Source organism: Vanellus vanellus (genome assembly GCF_965231255.1).
Source record: "Vanellus vanellus genome assembly, chromosome: 13".
NCBI classification, from domain to species: domain Eukaryota; kingdom Metazoa; phylum Chordata; class Aves; order Charadriiformes; family Charadriidae; genus Vanellus; species Vanellus vanellus.
Window position 1 is genome coordinate 495,842 of NC_138918.1, and position 18,322 is coordinate 514,163.

Sequence of the window (18,322 nt, forward strand, 5' to 3'; positions counted from 1 at the left end):
TGGCCGGAGCTGTCGGCTCCGGTGCTGTCTCGTGCCGGCCGTGCCGCCATCCCAGCGCCCCCCGGGAGCGGCTGTGCTGCCGGCACAGGAGCCGAGAGCCATCACACCCTCCGGACCCGCGTGGCAAGACCGAGTGGGCAATATCTGTTTAAGCAGAATTACTCAGAATTACTCAGTAGAAAATCGGTGGCCCTGAGAATGGGGTATTTTACTAAAAGCACATTGGCGTTGCTGTTTGATTGCACGAGGATCTTCTGAAATAGCAGTCGCCGTGTCCAGACGAGCGATAGCTGTGTGCCACTGAGCGGCCCTGTCGCGTTGCAGGATCATCTTCTGTATTTCTCTCTGCATTTGTCATAGTTTTAAAATAAACAAATCGGTTTTCCCTGCACTCTAAATAATTTTGCCATGTTACTGTGTTAACGATAAGACCTCGCTAGGAGCAGCCAGGTTCAGCTGCGACTGTGGTTCCTGCAGATGAACAATGTCAAGATTATCTCAGTCTAATAATTTCATCCAAAATATTTGTACTAATACTGCCTGGGGAAGCACTATGTTTAGCTTCAATGATACAGCCCCGACACCAGAAACAGAGCTCCCAGCAAAGGCCTTTAATTCCCTGTCAGAATCAACTTAATTAAATCCCATCTGACTGGGAGAGGGTTTTCATTTGATCTAATGAATGCCCGTGCCTCCAGTTGGGAGCTTATTACATCCCGGAGTTTATTCCCTGGTACAAGCAGGGTTTGTCTGCTAGTTTCCGCTGAAGATAGATTAAAATAAATCCAAATAAATTTTCCTTCCAAGAGGACAAAATCCATGGTAGAATGATTAATTTAAAATGAAAAGCGAGGGGACGGTAGGTGAATTTGTTGGCGTGCAGGACACGGCTGCGTGGCTACACGGGGCCGGCGGTGGACCCCGCGGGCTGCGGTGCCGGCGTGGCAGGGTGCGCGGGGGAGCTGGCCTGAGCTGGTCGCCTGGAGAATGGACAGGAGCGTGTTCGTGTTGGGATGTCCTCAGCGCCCAGCCAGCCCGTGGTCGGTTGGGTGCCTTGGGGACAGTCTCCTGGAGCACAGCCACCGAGGGCGGTGGGAGTCGGGGTCCCCGTGCAGGGATGGTACCGTTCACCAGCACCTGCTCCCGCCACAGCCCTCAGATGGGATCTTGTGATGCACGTCAGCAGAAAAGCGGGGGAACTCTCTGAACTATCTGAACTGCTCCAGAGGACATTTATTCCCTCTGCGCAATAAAATCCCGGTCGTTTGCACACTTGCTCACAGTAAAAATTAATAGACCGGTTTGTGCTGTGGCAAAGGCCGTGCCGGAGAGGGATCAGCAGGTACCTCTTGTCCTGCGTTGCTGCAGGGTCCTTCTGGGTTCTGCTAGGTGTATTTCTTGGAGGTGATGGTGACGATCAGCAGCCTAGCTAGGATCCAGCTGTGGACATCTTTAAGCTTAAAGATATTAGTTCTTCCATGTTAAAGATGGATCTTGTTATCACAACCCAGCAGATCCTAAAAATAGCATGACTGTGACCTCTCCATTTCAGGTGCAGATTGAGTAGTGATTTATCACCTGGGGAAGTAAGCAAGGTTATTTCTTTTTTGGGCAGACAGGAGGAGGTATTCCAGCGATGTATTAGGTCCTTATCTAAGTCAGGAGGTGAGCAATACCAATTCCTGATTGGTTTCAAAATGAAATATTTGTTATTTACACTTGCAATTTATAAACCAAGTCTTTTTTTACTCTCTGCTACATATTAGCAAGAGACACAAAGCTTTCTTACTCAGACAGATCATAGGCCATCCCCAGGGTGAAGGCAGCGCTTGTGTGCTTTCTGCTTCCCCGGCAGCACGGCTTTGGGTTTTGCCGCGTGGTGCTGTGGCCACTGAGCACCACGACGGCAGGTTCCCCCTTCGGCCAGCGGCAGCGGCTGTGGGCTTCGCGGTGGCAGTGGGCAGGACTCTGCAGATGCTGGTGCCTGTTACATTTTCTGAACCATTACACCAAATGATACTGAATGCTGCTAGCTCCAGAGGTGTACATGTGCAGACCAGACTGGTACCAGCAAAAAACGCAAAGTTCAAAAGATGGACTCATTTATAGCTATAATCTCCTCCTTCAGCTGCTGCACAAATTACTTTTAAGCAATTTATTTCAGTGGCTCAGAACATCATGTAATGAACCCAACACTAAATTGAAAGAAAGAAAGTTTAATTAAAATACTGCATGGAAAATGTCTTGAGACGAGCTCTTCCAGGGGCAGATTGGAAGTGATGGCACAGACATTCAGCTTCTGTTGGAAGAAACCTTAAAGTAGGCAGAAAGTCTAATTTGTGATGAATTTTAAACCAAGCAGACAGAACGTGTTTTGTGGACTCGCCCCATCACTCAGGCTTTTCCTGAACTAAGTTGGGTTTTGCACTGCTTTGTGAGGGGTTTGTGCCCCTTGGTGCGGAGCGCTGGAGCCACAGCAGGCACCGTCGCTGAACCCCACACGGGCATCGTGGTTGAGCCCCACACAGGCATTGTGGCTGAGCCCCATGCGGCGGCAGACCCCAGGCAGCCATGGGTGCAGCGCCATCGCACACCTGCAGGAACGGGCATGTCCTGGAGGGATGACCCCGAGCTGCACCGCTCCTCAAAGGCATCAGGGAGGGCAGGGGTGGATGCTGACGGGCCATGCCAACTCCTGGAGAGGGGACCCACAGGCTGGAGGATGAGCGCAGGGACCTACAGCTGATGGGACTTGATGGGGGCAGACGCAGGAGAAATGCTCTTGGCGGAGCACTGTGGTGGCTGGTGTCAAATTGAAATGCTCTGTTTGCTTGGAGATGGGGTGGCTCCAATGGCGTAGGTACAGCCCTGTACTTTGAGTAGCATCGCCCTGCACCGCTGGGCTGCAGCTGCTTGAGCCCACCACGAAAGAAATCCTTTTGTGATGCCTTCCTACTTGATACAGCCCCAGATGTTAGATTAAGCCATTTTAGCTGATTAAATTCAAATCTATGCAACAAATGCCAGGGACTGTCTGTACATAGCTTTAGTGTGTTTGCTTTCCCCTAAATATAGAATTGTGATATGAAGCACTTTCTTTCAAATATCAGTGCTCTCTGAAGGCTGTGGCTTCCACGTACGCTTTCTTTAAAGGTAGATTATGCAGGGATGGCTCAGCTGCTCCGTGCGGAAGGTGTTTATCTCCTGCCGGCTGCGTTCCCTGTTTGCCGTTCCCTGGTGAGCTCCGGGCCCACCTGCGTCTCGCCGCTGGTCCACTGGTGTTTCTCGCGCTGCGCTGCCTCCCCGCTGCCCCGTGCGCAGGCAGCCCGGGAGATGCCGTCCTCCTCTCCGGGTGTCTTTATGAAAGCTCTGCAATGGCTCCACCCCGTTTACACGGGGTACCCCCTTGCAGTAGTCGATCCTTTCCCCATTCTGCCCTTTGCACTATCAGCTTTCTAAAGCCTATTCTAAGCTATGCAGCCCTCGTTACGGCTTTTCAGCTCGAGAGGGGTATCCCGGGGCCGTACTCGGCGTGGGCCGGGAGGGCTGCGATCTCCTGACGCGCTGCTGGAAAGCAAACGTGCGTGTCCGGCCGGCAGAGGCGATTTGGTGAGGAGATGTCGGATCCCGGAGCTTCAGAGATGAAAGTAAATCATCTCACCTCCATCTCTGAAAGATCAAAATGGGAAAAAATGGGACTATTGCAAGGGGAGCCAGTGATGTCCATCCTATAAGATGAGAGAGGGTCTTGAGATCTGAAACATGCCCGGGCGAGCACTCGCGGGCTGCGCCGCGTCCAGCACCACGCTGCCTGATGCCTGTGACAGGTATTACAGAGACTCTGGAGAGTCTGGAGCACTGGAAGAGCTGACCGGCCAGAAGGTCTTTGGACCTTCAGGGAAGGGGAACCCCATTTTGGCAGACTGGAGGGAGCTGCCGCAGGCAGAGTGCCGCTGGCAAGGGGGACCCCTGAGAAACCTCAGGCGAGCTGCCCACTCCGGGCTGCAGGCTCTTGACTCTCCTCCGGTGTAAAAAACTGGGAAGGAGGGAACAGAACAACCCTCTAATGAGGGAAATTCTGACCCCAGTAGCGCAGATGGTGGGTATGGCTTATAGGGTTCAGGCAGCTCATTTAGTCATCCCACGCCCTGGTTTGCCCGCCGGTAAAATTGTTATGGTGAGTTTCCATGTTTGTAAAGCATTTTGCGATCCTTCATGGAATAAGTCCCTATTAGCGGTGTGCGTTACTGAACGCTCAGTGTCAGTGTCCTGGTAGAAACTCCACTTGCCGGAGGAAATCTCTGCAGCGGTCGCTGCGTGTTGAGCCGCCTGCGTTCAGCCTCGGTGCTTGTTCCAGGGCACCAAACTGGAATAATGAGATGGAGAATGACATCAGTGCAAGATGATAACAAATTTTGGTCCTAAGCTGAAAACAGCTGCTATACATGAGAGGAAAGCTTGCTGCTTCCAGATTTTACTCGCTTAGCTGACATTTGGGTACTTCTAATTCAAATTTTTAAAAAATCAATAGGTTTTGCTGATAAGCTAACAGATGGCTTCAGCAAGATGACCAGAAAGACAGAATGCACGGCACACTGAGCGCTTTGGCAAAACAACCATCCTGGTGGCTGTACACCGACCCTTTTGCTGTAATAATTTAACAGTGATATTCATGTGTTAGGGTTTCCCGGGTTTGCAAGGCGACGCCTTGAGAATACAGGTATGTGCTGACGATCGGTCGGTTGCTGTAGCGGTCGGCACAGTGCTGACCTTGCTAGAAAGGCAGTCTTTGTATTCCTGCTGAGGATAAGGATCTTCTCAATACGAAGAGCGAGGTATTGTCACTATCTGTGGATCGCGTTCCTATGTCAGCTCTTCAGGTTTCAGGAACCAGTGATGTCACTGGAAAGGACAGGTTTTCAGAAGGTATTTGGAAACCAGACCGCTTTCTGGGTTGCTTGTTCTTTATGCCCATGAATGAGAAGTGCCCAGACGGTCTCGTGGCAGACCTGGTAGCAAGCCCAAGGTTTGTAGAAATCCTTAGGGATTTTAAAGGTGTTAGTGTGGAAAGGGTGGAGGGCTTGATTGATGCTCGGGTGCTTTTTACAAAGTCTAATTTATTTTAAGCGTGTATTTTTGCAGGAGGACTTGGATTTTGTATTACAATTCCTAAGCCCAAATCAGCCATATTGAGGAGGTTTTCTGTCTTTTGCCTCTCAGTCTCTTGGCAAAAGGATGGCAATGTAAATTCTGCAGCAAGCCAAGGCACAGAGTAGTCGGATGCGTTGTCTGGGGATGCTGCTGGCAGCGCGAGCCTGCTCGGCTGCGCAGCACGGGCAGCTGGCACGGTGTCCAGCCGGGCGCGCAGGGGCTGCGGGGGGTGTGGACAAACTGCTGTGAGACCGTGTCACTGCCCAGGCACGGGTCCTCCGATCCCCCTGAACAGTAGAAACGTCAGCGCGTAATGGAAGGCTGCACCTACATGTGCACGAGTGCGTGCTGGAGGAATACTGTAGAAAAGAACAATAAAAATAGAAGAAAGCTCATATAGGAAATGGTGGATTTTAGTAATTGCACAATTCATGATAGGTTTCGTTTGCTTGAAATTACCGCACTCGGTAGAGCATGTTTTGTCATTATCTTAAGCATATTTACGGTATGTCTGTCCACCACAATCCAGATTATTATGGCAGCATCTTTAAATCTTTCCCGTCACACACAGAGCTGTGGGCACCTTTGCTCTCCACGAGTGGGCAATGCCGCCTTCTCCCGAACTTACGTGTGTGTTCAAGTTGGTATCCCTGAGGACGGCGGTGCGAGCCGGTGTCGGACACACAGCCCCAGAAATGGCTCCCGCTACGTCCCGGTGCCAGGAGGGGCAGCGGACGCTCGCACGGGGCATGGCCCGTCCTGCTGCTTGCACAGGGCCGGGGGTCTTCGTGGGGGTGAGCGCTGGTCCCTGCGGCCGAGGCTGTGCCATCCTGGCCAGGGGGTGCCCGCTCGGCTGTCGGAGGGCTGGTCCCGGCTCCTGCAAAGCCGCGTGCTCGGGGACACTGTAAAGCAGATGTTAATTTTCCTCTCAAAGTGAGAAGGATTATTTGCGCCGGTAGAGAGATTCTCTGGGTCCCACGCTAATCGTCTTGATTAACACGCTGTTCCGCCATCACAGGTGTAATGTATAACAGCTCTATAAGGTTTTCATAGCCCGACCAATTAAAAATTGTCATTAATCCAAGAGCTAACGAGTTCTGCATCTTAATGCTGCAAGAGGAGTTTTGAGTTGCACGTGCAAATCCATGCCCAGGGAGAGCGAGTCGCATGCGCCGGTGTTCCGGGTCTGGCTGCGCGCCACAGGCACTGCCGGGACGGGGGACCCGGGCGGCCTCATGGAAACCAGCCCTGCGGCTTGGCCCCCTGCTCTGTTAACCTCCTCGGCTGCTTGCGGCGAGCATGGCTGGATAAGGAAGGGTGTCGCGTCGAGGGGGACGCGTGCTGTGCCGCAGGGCGCTGGCAGGGGCGGGAGCGCAGGGAGCGGGGAGAGAGCAGCGCCGCTCGGGAGTAGGGGAGCAGGAGCCCAGCGCGGGGGCTCTCACTGCGGACACCAGCCCTCGCCTTGCTGCTTTCAGCCCTTGGCCTCTGCCTTTTCTACTCCCTGCCCAGAGCTACCATCAGAAACCACCAGCATTTTCTGAAGCAAGCTTTTCTGCCCTGAGAGCAGTGGCTGCTGCATGCCCTGCGGGACACGGCTCCTGCCTGCTGCGGTGCGGTGTCCGCACTCTGCTCCGGTGCAGCACCAAAGCTGCCAGCGGCTCCTCAGTGGCCGGAGGGCCACGGCCGTCCCCACAGGATGGGTTTTCCCTGGTCTTGTCAGGGTCTGGGTGTTCCTGCCCGGAGCATGGGAGGTCTTTCCCACCCCCGTGGCACATGGGTGTCCTGGTGGGGGTAGGAGGTTTGGCCCAGCCTGTCGCATAGACCGATCCCCCTGCACCTCTCCATTTCACCTCCTCTCTTCCCTCTCCGCTGTGCTCCTTGCTTGTTCCTGCATGGATGGGAGGGCAAGGGACTGCTGAGCCCCAAGATGTAGCTTCATCTCCCAGTCGTAGCTCTTCCCTCCTCTCCCCGTGCTCCTTGGGTGCCAGGCAGAAGGTGCAGCGTGTCCCTCCCGGCCACAGGGTGATGGCCACACTGCATGGCCGGAGCCTTTCATCCCGTGGTTCAGTAGGGAAGATAAGATCGAGCGTGTTCCTGCTCCGCCTGGGAGAGGTCCCAGAGCTCCTCGAGACTGTGGCTCCTGCCCTCCGCTTCACCACACGTGGTGTTACAGTCAGCTGCGACCGGACCCTCTGAAGTCAGATGTGTCGGGGTGAAAAAGGAGTATCTCTGTCGAGTGCCGTGTAAAGTTATGGTTCTGCCTGAAAGCTGTTGTTGGCTTTCTTTTCTATTTTATTGTTCTGTGTCTGTTAATGAACCGGCCCATCGCATTTTGAAGCTGCATGGTTCCTGCTGATTGCATTCAGCTCCGGAGGGGTGTTCGATCACGGCTGCCACGTGATGGGGACGGAGCACTGCCCTGTGCACCCGGGTGCCTGGGACTGCGAGAGCCGCTGCTCTCCGTGTGCCTTCATGCTGAACACTTCCATGACATTATTTCCTCCTGAACTCTCGTTTCCAGCAGTTACAGTGAATTAAACCTTGCGAGGACGATGGGAGAGAAGTAAATCTGTTTAGGCACTCTGGAAGAGGAACTGCAGTGGGGGGTGCGCTGGGGGAGCTACCAGATGGAAGTTTCTTTCATCTGGGTCGGTAGCACTAAATTATTCTTTGCTGTAACAAGGGCAGAGAAATTTTGAATGTGCCAGTATTTTTAGCGTTTAAATCTAGGAGAATTATTCCATTTTGGGGAAGAGTAGCAGCTGCTGCTAGCTCTGCAGCATCGCACCGTCGCAACGAGAAGCTGTACCCAGGCGGCAGAGCTCGGCGGCGTGTCCAGCCCGCCCCAGAGCTGCCGGCAGATCCCACTCTGTGTTGGGACTCCAGCCCGACCCCGGCAGAAAACAGGACTTGTGATGGGGTAGAGGAGCGGGACTGGGCTTTCCCAGGGCTTGGAGGTGCTCAGCCATGGGGTTTTGCCGCAGAACCTGGCCTCCCTCCTTTGCCGCAGCCCGGGCCCAGATGGGACGGAGGGTCGGGCAGGTGCCACCCGTGCTGTGCCGTGCTGTGCCGTGCCGTGCCGTGCCGTGCCATGCTTCACGCTGTCAGCGAGCAATGGTGTTTCAGGGCGTTTTGCTGATGATACCAGATCCTTACTGGGCTTGATGCAGTGGAATTGATTTCTGTTCGCCAGGCTATCATTCACCTCAGTGGGGAGAAATCAATGCAGATCAGTCACACGTGATTTTGTATGCCATAAGATCCCAGTTTAACCTCTGCTGTCCTCTTCCCTTCCCCCCCCACTCCCCCCTGCCGTGGACCACACAGTTTGGGGGAGGATTGATGGCCTGGGCTCAGCCCTGCTTGACCCCGCGAATCCTGCTTTGCCCATTCTGGTGGGACTCAGGTGGTGCTTCCCTGTCCCTTTCCAGCTCCATACCCTTGCCCAGGCGTCCCTCTGTAGCTCATCTTTTGTGCATCCAAGGGGCCCTGAAATCCTCTTCGTTCTGATGCCACACTACCACTTGTTCACGGACAGGGAACAAAGCTGCAGTCAGGTCTTTTGGGTGAGCTTCTTGCTGGGAGCTCTGGTTCTGCTGTGGGCTGTGCTGGGTGGACACAGGGCTGGGTCCTGCTCCCACAGACGGCACTGCTGGTGATGCTCTTGGAGCTGTTGGGATGCTCCACTTCATTTTGTGGGAAGTGTTTCCAAGGTGCCGTGGCCATCCCCAGAAGAGGTGAACCTGTAAAGCTTCAAAGTCCCTGAAGTGGCCAGGACGAGTCCTCAGCTGCCTTCCTGGTGTGGGGGTCCCCATTGTGTGCAGATCAGGAGGGGTTGGCCCCAGAAGCATTCTCCATTCTCCAACCCTCCATCATCCAGAGGGTTGGAGCACCTCTGCTGGGAGCACAGGCTGAGAGAGTTGGGGTTCTGCAGCCTGGAGAAGAGAAGGCTCTGGGGAGACATTACAGCAGCTTTCCAGTATCTGGAGGGCACCTACAAGAAGGCTGGAGAGGGACTTTTTACAAGGGCATGTAGTGATAGGACAAGGGAGAACCATTTTAAACTGAAAGAGGGGAGATTTAGATGAGATACTAGGAAGAAATTCTCTCCTGTGAGGGCAGTGAGCCCCTGGCGCAGGGTGCCCCGAGAAGCTGTGGCTGCCCCATCCCTGGGGGTGTTCAAGGCCGGGTTGGATGGGGCTTGGGGCAACCTGGGCTCGGGGAGGTGGCCCTGCCCGAGGCAGGGGGATGGGACTGGATGAGCTTTAAGGTCCCTTCCAGCCTAAACCATTCCATGATTCTATTATTTGTCGGCCAGTCGGCACCCTCTGCAGACAGGCACGGTTGGCCTGTTTGCATTTGGGAATGGTAGTTGGTTAGTTTGAGTTTGCTTTGGGTTTTTTCTTTTGTAAATGTGAACTTAGAAAAGTGAGAGCAGGTCATGCTTCCTTTTAAAACGCCTTGCAGTGTTCAAGCGTTGGTATTTTCACAACTCTCCATCAAAACTTTGCAAGTCTGCATTTAAAGCTCCGACATGCAGCGTGAATTCCTCATTGCTGACAGTGTGTGCGTTTCAGAGTTATTAAAAAAAACCAACCCTGCTCGCTTTTTCTATTTTTTTAAGAGAGGCAGACAGAAAGGGAAACTGAAGGGATCTCTTTTAAATGGTGAGATACAGAGAGTCTCACAATTTCCTGAGCAAGGCAAGACCCACAGGCTGTCACTGAGGTTTGGCGCCAGGAGTCCTCCTCGGGCAGCTGAGCATTGTGCTGCATTATTCAGTGGGAACCCGAAGGTTTGCGTCCTCCTGGAAACCCCTTTCTGAGCTCGGGGTCCACCTCCTGCCACAGAGTGGTGGGATGCGGAGACGGTGCTTCGCCCGCACCGAGACCCGCAGAGGACCCGTGGGTGATCCGGCTCTCCCGTTACTGACATGGCTGTGTCTTTCATTTCCCTCCCTAAGCCCTTTAATTTTTCATTACCTCCTCGTGCTTTCTTCCTCCACCTGAATGGTTTCAGATGTAGATTTTGTTCTCTGGTTGTTCTCCCATCAGCATCCCATTTGCTTCCTCCATTGCCGCTGAGCAGCAGCGGGGGGGATCACCATGCAACACAGCATCCCGTCCGCCCGGCACATCCCCTCTGCCCTCGCTCGGTTCGAGGGACGGAGCTGGGGGGAGAGACAGGTTTGCGCTGAGTTATTATCCCACACTTATCAGCATTAAACTGGATTTGACAACTCATGGCCTGGGATTTGAATCATCTAAATCCTTCTTCATTTGGCAGCCTGGTTTGCTGTTATTTATGGTGCTTCCCAATTTATTATCATCTGCAGAGTTGGAGGCTTTGTCTGCAGTGCCACCAGCCAAGTGATTTATACAGATAATAAAAACATGAGGGCGCCTGGAGCCGAGCTGCGGCCAGGAGAGCCCCCGTGGCCCTCGGGCGGGCCGAGCCGGCAGGAGCACCGCAGCGAGCCGTGAGGAGGTCAGGAGCTGCCTGGGAAAGGCAGAGCTCCACCCTTGAGGAATTGGGGAAGGAATTGGCCCCATGGTGTCATCTGCACAACTCCTGCGCCCGTGTGCGGGTGCTGGGTCATGGTCCTGCCCACCGCCCGCCCGAGAGACCCGTCCCACCGGGAGAGCAGCAGAGGGGAAGGAGGTGCAGGAACGAGAGCTGCGCTTTGCGGATTGCCCTCAGTCGCAAAGGGCAGCTCCTGGCCACCATCAGGTCTGAGGTCCAGAGCAGAGCCGCGAGGGCTGAAGCGTTCCCCTCTGCTCTGCCCCGGGGGAATCCCTCGGCCCCTCTGCCATAGGGTGTCCCGCCGGAAGCTGATGTCTTCACCCCGCGGAAGGGCTGGTATCGCGTTCTCAGTAAGGACGTAAAAAAGTAGAGAGAAATGAGAGCAAAGCTCTGCGCAGCTGGAAGGAGCCGATTGCCAGGGCTGGTTTAGAGGCAAATCCCTTCTGCGTCACCCCACAGTGTCCTGGTGGAATGGACCATGGCTGTGACCCCTTCCCAGGAGCAGGGAGGCAGGGGCCAGTTCCTTGGAAGTGAGGCTGGTCAAAGTTTGATGGTTTTGTTGTATTTTTGTCAATGTTTTGGCAGGAATGAGAACAATCCTAAAAATTACTGAAAATTTTGCAGATTTATTTTCTGCTTTTTTTCTCTCCTGATTATGGCCACGTGATGCTCTTCTCCTACATCTTCCACGAGTGTAAATAAGTGCATCCACTTGACTCCAGCAGGGCTCCCCAAGTTGGTCTGTCCCACAAAGTGCAAGAGCACCTACTTGTCACTTGTTTTGGGCGAGTGAAACTCTAGGGTTGTTTTATGCATGAGGGGCTGAGTAGCACTGACTGAGCACCAGGACTTGGAGGATGCGCCGGCTCTCCAGTACCGGTGCCTGGGGCGAATGAGCAGGCTGTGCGAGATGTTTATAGGAACAGACAAGCCTTGGGGTGAAACCATGCACGGCAGCCTGGAGATGTCAGCTCTGGGTCTTGTTGGGTTGGAAACGGCTAATTTTGCAGCTGTGTGACTGGCTCCTTTGTGGACCTCAGACACAAAGTTTGCTGTTTGTGATCTTCCCACTGTACCAATTTATCGTAATGATGCTTGCAGTAAGGGTCCTCTTGTCTCTAAAGGGTTTTCTCTGGGGCTGGCAGAGAGCAAGCTTTGCAGAAATGTTTGTGCGTCTGTCGTGGTCCTGCCCTGCAGGTGGAGGAGGCGGTGTGCGGGAGGGCTGCGTCGCTCTCGAGGGTGCAGAAGGCACCAGGGAGCAGAGGCAGCCAGGGAGGATGCTGTCATGCCGTGACTCACGCGTCCCCTGCTGTAAGCTGGCAGCGCCCTGGCACACCTTCTGGCAGTTAGCAGGAGGCCAGTGCCAGTGCCATGCTGCAAGCCCTCGGAATGAGCCTCCGCCGACATCGCTCCGGGTCTGGGCAGCAGCTCGGTCCCGCAGGCAGCGCGTGGCCGTGCCACCTCGCAGCGGGTACCTGCCAGCCTGCCCGGCCACGGCACCCAACACGCTCTGGGCTTGTTGTAAGCACAGTGCCGGTACATTTCTGAAAAGCTAATTAAAAACTGGGGGTCATCCAGTAAAGCTCTGGGTGTCAGAGGTTGCTGTAACACGCATACCTCAGCTGGAAAGGGTGTCCGCCTGCAGATGGATTGTTCCCCGGCTTTCCCTACTTCGAACCTCATTCTGTCTGGCTGCGCCGTGGTGGCAATGCAGAGCACTCCTTCACAGCCCTTTTAGCCCGCGGGATCAGCCCTGCAGTGCCTCCGGCAACCGGCAATGGGCTGCACCGTCCTGCCCCCCGGTGAAGTCGTTCTGCTCCGCTGGAAACTGGTCGACTTTGGAAGAAAGGGCAAAACCTCAGTGCTTCTGCCCAAGGTGGGGCCTGGAAAATGGTGCCAGTCAGGGGGAGGCATGGGCTGTCCCGGCCTGTGCCCTGCGCCAGCCGTGCTGGCTGACGTGACGTGGCGTCACACAGTGGCGGGCAGAGCCCCCGGGGGGGCAGGGGGACACCCCTCTGCCTGCGGGCTGGAGCCCAGGGGTGCCCCTGCCACCGGGCTAATGGCTGTCCTGCTGTGCCCTGGACCTCACAGGCTGGACCACGGGTGTCATCCTGTGTGAGTCGGGGGCACACGCTCCTGGCGTGTGTGGGGGGACACGCGTGGTGTCCCCTTGGCCTCCCCACCAGGACAGGCAGCATCAGGGCCCTTCTGTGGGGAGCTGCTGCTGACGCTGGGGCAGGCGGGATGTGCCAGTAGCAGGGATGAGGTGCCTGGGATGCTCTGGGAGCAGGGACGAGGTGCCTGGGATGCTCCGGGAGCAGGGAAGCGGTGCCTGGGATGCTCCGGGAGCAGGGAAGCGGTGCCTGGGACACGCCGGGAGTGGGGATGGGGCAGCCAGGCCCCCGCATCGGTGGGCAAGAGGAGAGGGGCGGCAGCGCAAGCAGCTCCCCGCTCCGGGTCAGGCTGTTCCGGGGATGCGGGTCTCATCGCCGACTGCAGCCCCCCTGGTTTTGTCTTCTTTCTTTTTAATAATGGGTTCATTTTCCCGTTCCTCACGGAGAGCACGCCTTCCCTCCACACCGGGAGAGGGGGAGGGGGGGTGTGTATTATAAATTTCCTATTTTTCTGATAAAACTGTATCGCTATGGCGGAAATCAAATCCTGTCTTCGATATTTTTAGCATGAAAGCGTGAAGGAGCACTGCTGCTGAGGGAAGGGAGGACGGGTGGTGCTGGTGGAGGGGAGGGTCTCCATGGAAACTGTTTTCTTTAAATTCCCGCATTGGGGCACTGAGCGTGTAGGAGGTGATGAAGGAAATGAAAAAGCAAAAAAAAGAGAGAAGCTTTTTTCCTTTCTGTTGTCACAAAACTGCTGTAGGAACCTTAGGAGAAACAGGCATAAATTATTGATCATTTCAATGCGAATACATGTGAATTTTAATTAATAATCACCCTGTCGTGTCTCTCAAGTGTGGTGGGTGGGGATGAGCAGGCAGCAGCCCGTGACCGACCAGCCTCTGCTGAAGGGGCCCAAGTTTGTCAAGAGACATCTTGGAAAAGGATCTTATGCCGCGTTGTGCTCCCAAATCGTAACCTCCTCCATTTTACCCCTTGGGGATGTTTCCCCGCGCAATGCCGTACTGCTGTTACCACCCAGAGACCTCAGGAGAAGAGCCAGAGCCCAGCCCACGGGTGCCCGGGGGCCATGCTCCTGCCGACAGCGGAGGGGTTTGGGCTGGGTTGAATACTTCTACTCATGAGAGGGTTTTTTTAACTGTTAGTTTTTCTTAAGGTAAGCTCTGTTCCTATCCTTGTCTGAAACCCCGACGGCGGGCATGAGCAAAGGGTTGGTCTGGGAGGTTCTGGGACCTGCATCTCCCTTCCCCGCTGGCGCAGAACGAGCGGCGATGGGCGGGGGTGGCTGGAGCGTCCTCCTGGTGCCCGGCCCCCGTGGTGCAGCCGGCTCTGCTGACACGGTGATGCATTGGGTAGCAGGCGCTGTCTGAAGAATGTCTCACGGCAGCGCGGAACGTTATTTTTAATTCATTGAAAAGTGAACAACCTAAAGCCAGCAGCTGGTGATGGAGAAGATTAAATAGTGCAAAATAATTACATTTTCAACCGAGTAATTTTAGGAGGAAAAAAAATACTGCCTAGTGCGAGGTGCACATTAACACTGCCTGGCCATGGCCTCTGCAGTTCCTCAGCTGCTGCTGCAGCTTCTGTTCCGAGTCCGACCCCGGCGCGTCCTCTGTGTGACACCTCTGCTGACGCTGGGCTCGGCCGAGGACATTGCCGCGATGCTCAGCGGGGTGGAGGTCACCCGCCACAGGAATGGAAACCTCTGCTTGAACTGTGGCATAGCGCAAGCTGCTGAGCCAGATTTGGTTCCAAACTCCAAACACAAAGTTTCTCAGCAATTGAGCATGTCTGATTTTGGCTGCGGCATCCGTCTGCAGCTGTGGATCCCATGACCTGTGAGAACCTTTTCAGGGATATGTTTTTTCTTATATCTATTAGACCCAACGTCCTTTTGTTGAAATTGTAAATTGGTTTCTGATTCTGCAGGATCTTCAAATGCTGTGGCAAGTCTGGCAGGTTCTTTGCCAACCTTTAAAGATGTTTAAAAATGCCTGTCCTGCCCTTTGGGAGGCAGTCGCTGAATGTGGGGATTGTAGGAAGGGAACTGTCCGCCTGATAGGTGGATGTTTTTTTCACTGACGCTTCGATAATTTAATTTCGGAGGTTCTGCCTTCAGTGGAGGCTCTTTGCAAAGGTTTCCCTCATGCAAGGGACTTTGCGGGTCCTTGCTCTTCTGGCCCATCGGTTGAGCAAACCCAAGGTTAAAGAACTGGGCGGATACAGGAGAGATGTGTTTTGCATAGTCGATGCTTGTTTCACAGCAGCATCAAAACGTGTCTGTGCTGTGGGAGCAGGTTGTTGATCTCCTTTTGCGTTCTGCCCAGACGAAGTAACCTGGCTGCGGATCGTGGCTTAGTTTGGGAGCCATGCGGAGGAGGGAAGCACCCTGCAGACAGTGCGGGGGTCGTGAGTGCCCCAAAGGGTGCCCGGCTGCCTCCAGACCGTGCGGGACGCGAAATGGGGATCCTGAGGTCAGAGGCTGTGCGTCACGGTACCGGTGCATTCCCGGTTGTAAATCTATTGGTAGAGGCGATCTGTTAAAAGAGGTTTTAAAGAGTGTGCAAGAACAGCAGAAGCAACCAAGAAGTACGTGTAGGTTGTATTGCCTAAGGGAAACCAGAAAATAAACAACCCTGAAAACCTTCCATGACCTGTTTTCCCAGTTCCTAAAGGGGAACGATATTTAACCAATAGTTCACTCCCAGCCAAGAGAGGAAGAATGAGCGAGCCGAAGGAGTTGAAGATCCATTCAGTGACTTTAACCCCCAAAGGCTGAAATGCCCAACAGATGCTGCCCGTGCCCAGCGGTGCAGTCAGCTCTGCCGCAGGTAGCCTGGCTTTTCACTGGTGTAAGCAGGAACAGAGCTTGGCCCTTCTGCATCACTTTTCAGCCTTTTCATTAACGTTAGTAGCAGACGGTTGAAACCTTTCTGGCAGCCTTTGCTGCCCACAGAGGTGGTCTGAGACAGAAGGGCTCTGTGCAAGAGAATAAAGTGCTTCGCCGCAGAGCTTTCCAGCTCAGTGCCACCCGGTCCAGCCCCCGGCGCCCCCCTTGCTGCAGGCTCGGCAGGACGGGGTGTCACCAGTAGCCTCTCGGGTTTTGCTTCTGCAGCGCCATCTCCATCCGCGGTGAAATTGTCTCCCTAAATCTGTTCACAGCAACCAAGTGTTGTAAATGAATTAAGATGAACTTCAGAATGCATTCGTGTGTCACTACAAATGTGCTTCATGCTGGAGAGGTGGGACGATATGGGGAAGATCCACGAGTATTACAGGAGCAGCCAGGAGTTCATCACTCACCTGCCTGCAGCCATCTGGGTTTCCACAGCTCAGCAGACGTGGGCTCCTCGCCTGCTGTCGGGGACAGAGAAGATCCTGCGAGTGAGCGTGGAAGTCCCCTGGAAGACACAGAGCGCTGGAGAGCATGGGTCGATTGGGGATGGTCCTGCGTCCCGGGTTCCTCGCTGCCGGAGGATGGTTCCCCACTGGCACGGCTTGGAGCTCACAGCCCACCCGAACCGGCAGCCGACGAGGCCAGGCCCGCTGAACTGAGCACGGCAGCACCGTCGGCCTGAGGGGCTGTGCCCGACACGGGCTCTGCCGTGGGCGGCTGAGGGCAGCGGTGTGTGGTGAGCACTGGTGTGTGCCGGTGAGCAGCCATGTGTGGTGAGCAGTGGTGTGTGCCGGTGAGCAGCAGCGTGTGCTGGTGAGCAGCAGCGTGTGCTGGTGAGCAGTGGTGTCTGCTGGTGAGCAGTGGTGTGCGCCGGTGAGGAGTGATGTGCCGGTGAGCGGTGGTGTGTGCTGGTGAGTCCCCCACACCGCCAGGAGGGGGTGGCTGCCCAGGTGCTGCCTGCTGTGGGGTCTGTTCTGACTCCCAAACCCGCCTGGAGCCCCTCGCTGGGCTCAGACACCGTCCCGGGGCGGAGGGGTGGTGTTCTGGCAGAGCCCGTTGCCGGGAGGTGGCTGGTCTGGGAGACGCTGCAGCACAGGGGGTGTGTTGGGTGGGTGCTGTCTCTGCTGACGTCCCGGAGGATGGAGACCGTCAGAAGTGTTCCCAGCAGCTGTGGAATCACAGTCCGTGCCGGTCTCCAAGTGTGGGTTGGTGGCCTTCGCTTCCTTGTCTTTTCTGGTCTGTGATAACTTTCTACCATGTATCTGAGAGGGATAAAAATCACAGGAGGGAGAAGGGACGATGCAGGTCCAGGTGCTTTCTCTGCTGGCACATGACAGGTAATAAGCAAGAGACGTAACTGTGGTGCTCGGAGGGCTCCGAGGGTGCCCGTGGTCCAGGCGACGCTGGTGGCCTGAGCGCGCAGCCGGTGTTTGCAGCCGTGGCCGGCACAGGGGTTGGCCCCTTCCCGGGGCTGCGGGGGCTGCAGCCGGGTCCTGCGCTGCCCTGGTGGAGCGCAGCGATGAGAGGGAAAAGAAATGCAAATCCTGTCAGGCGTCATGGCAGGACCGAGCTGGCTGTTATCATAGCTAAGTGCTGTTCATTGCAAAATCAATCTCGCACCCGGCACTGGGTCTCCCAGGCTGCGTGCGCTCTGCCCCGGCTCCGTGCCGGCCGGGAGCAGCACTCCAGGCAGCGGGGAACACCAGTTGGGCAGTAATTGCTGTGGAATTAACCTCTGACATTCTTCTAAAAATAGGCCCAATAAATCCAATCATTAGCAGCTCTCCCGCACGCTGTGCCACGGGGGTAAACACTGCGGATAACGCCTTTACAAGGCACAGGTCCGTGAGCGTTTCCTCGCTTCGCCCTGTCACTGCAGTCGAGCACCGGTCCCCGCTCAGGGGTTTTCCCCCTGGAGGTGGCACCTTGGTTTGGGGGAAGGGGAGTGGTGCGAGGTTGGTGGCTTTTGGGGTGACGGAGGGCTGAAAGGCGTCACTTTAATGTACCTTGATAGAAGATGGGAGATTCAGCAATGGGCAGAGGCAACTGGCGGAGTTGGTGTGGTCACCCGGGCTGCTCTGCCTGATGGGTTCAGGGGGAGAATGTGAAGGTGTCTTCACCAGTCTGCTCCCTCTCCTCCAAGGGGGAAGGGAAACCACCTCCCCGGCACACAGAGGGGAGCGAGGAAGGGAAGGGCCGGGTGGGAGCGAAGCCTGCCCCTGGCATGGGCACCGCTGGGAGGTGCCGGGCCGAGGACAGATGGGGCACGGGGTGGGCACTGGGTGGCACCGAGCTCTCCCTGGGACCCAGGAATTGGTCACGTCACCCGAAGTGGTGGTGGGGGCTCCCCTGGGTGCAAGGGCAGTGTGCCGTGCCGTGCCGTGCCATGCCGCCCAGCTCTGTGCCCCCACTGCTGGCAGCGGTCCCCAGGCTGTGCTGGGCAAAGGCACAGCGTGGAGATGGAAAAATCCCTGAATTGGGCCATCGGGGCACAGGCCGGGGCAGGGCAGCAGGACTGCCGAGCGGGTCTTGGTTCATGACAGCAAGGTTCCAAAACACTGTGGCCATTATTATTACAGACAATAGAAAAACGGAGATTTATGGAGATCCCACA

The 18,322-nt window shown here is 55.4% G+C and overlaps 1 protein-coding gene across 2 annotated transcripts in view; it reads left to right on the plus strand.

Moving 5' to 3' along the window:
* Positions 1-18,322, plus strand: part of PPP2R2B (protein phosphatase 2 regulatory subunit Bbeta) — a gene marked incomplete at its 5' end in the record, with an annotated part of 99,486 nt that overhangs the window by 53,372 nt on the left and 27,792 nt on the right. The window lies entirely within an intron of this gene.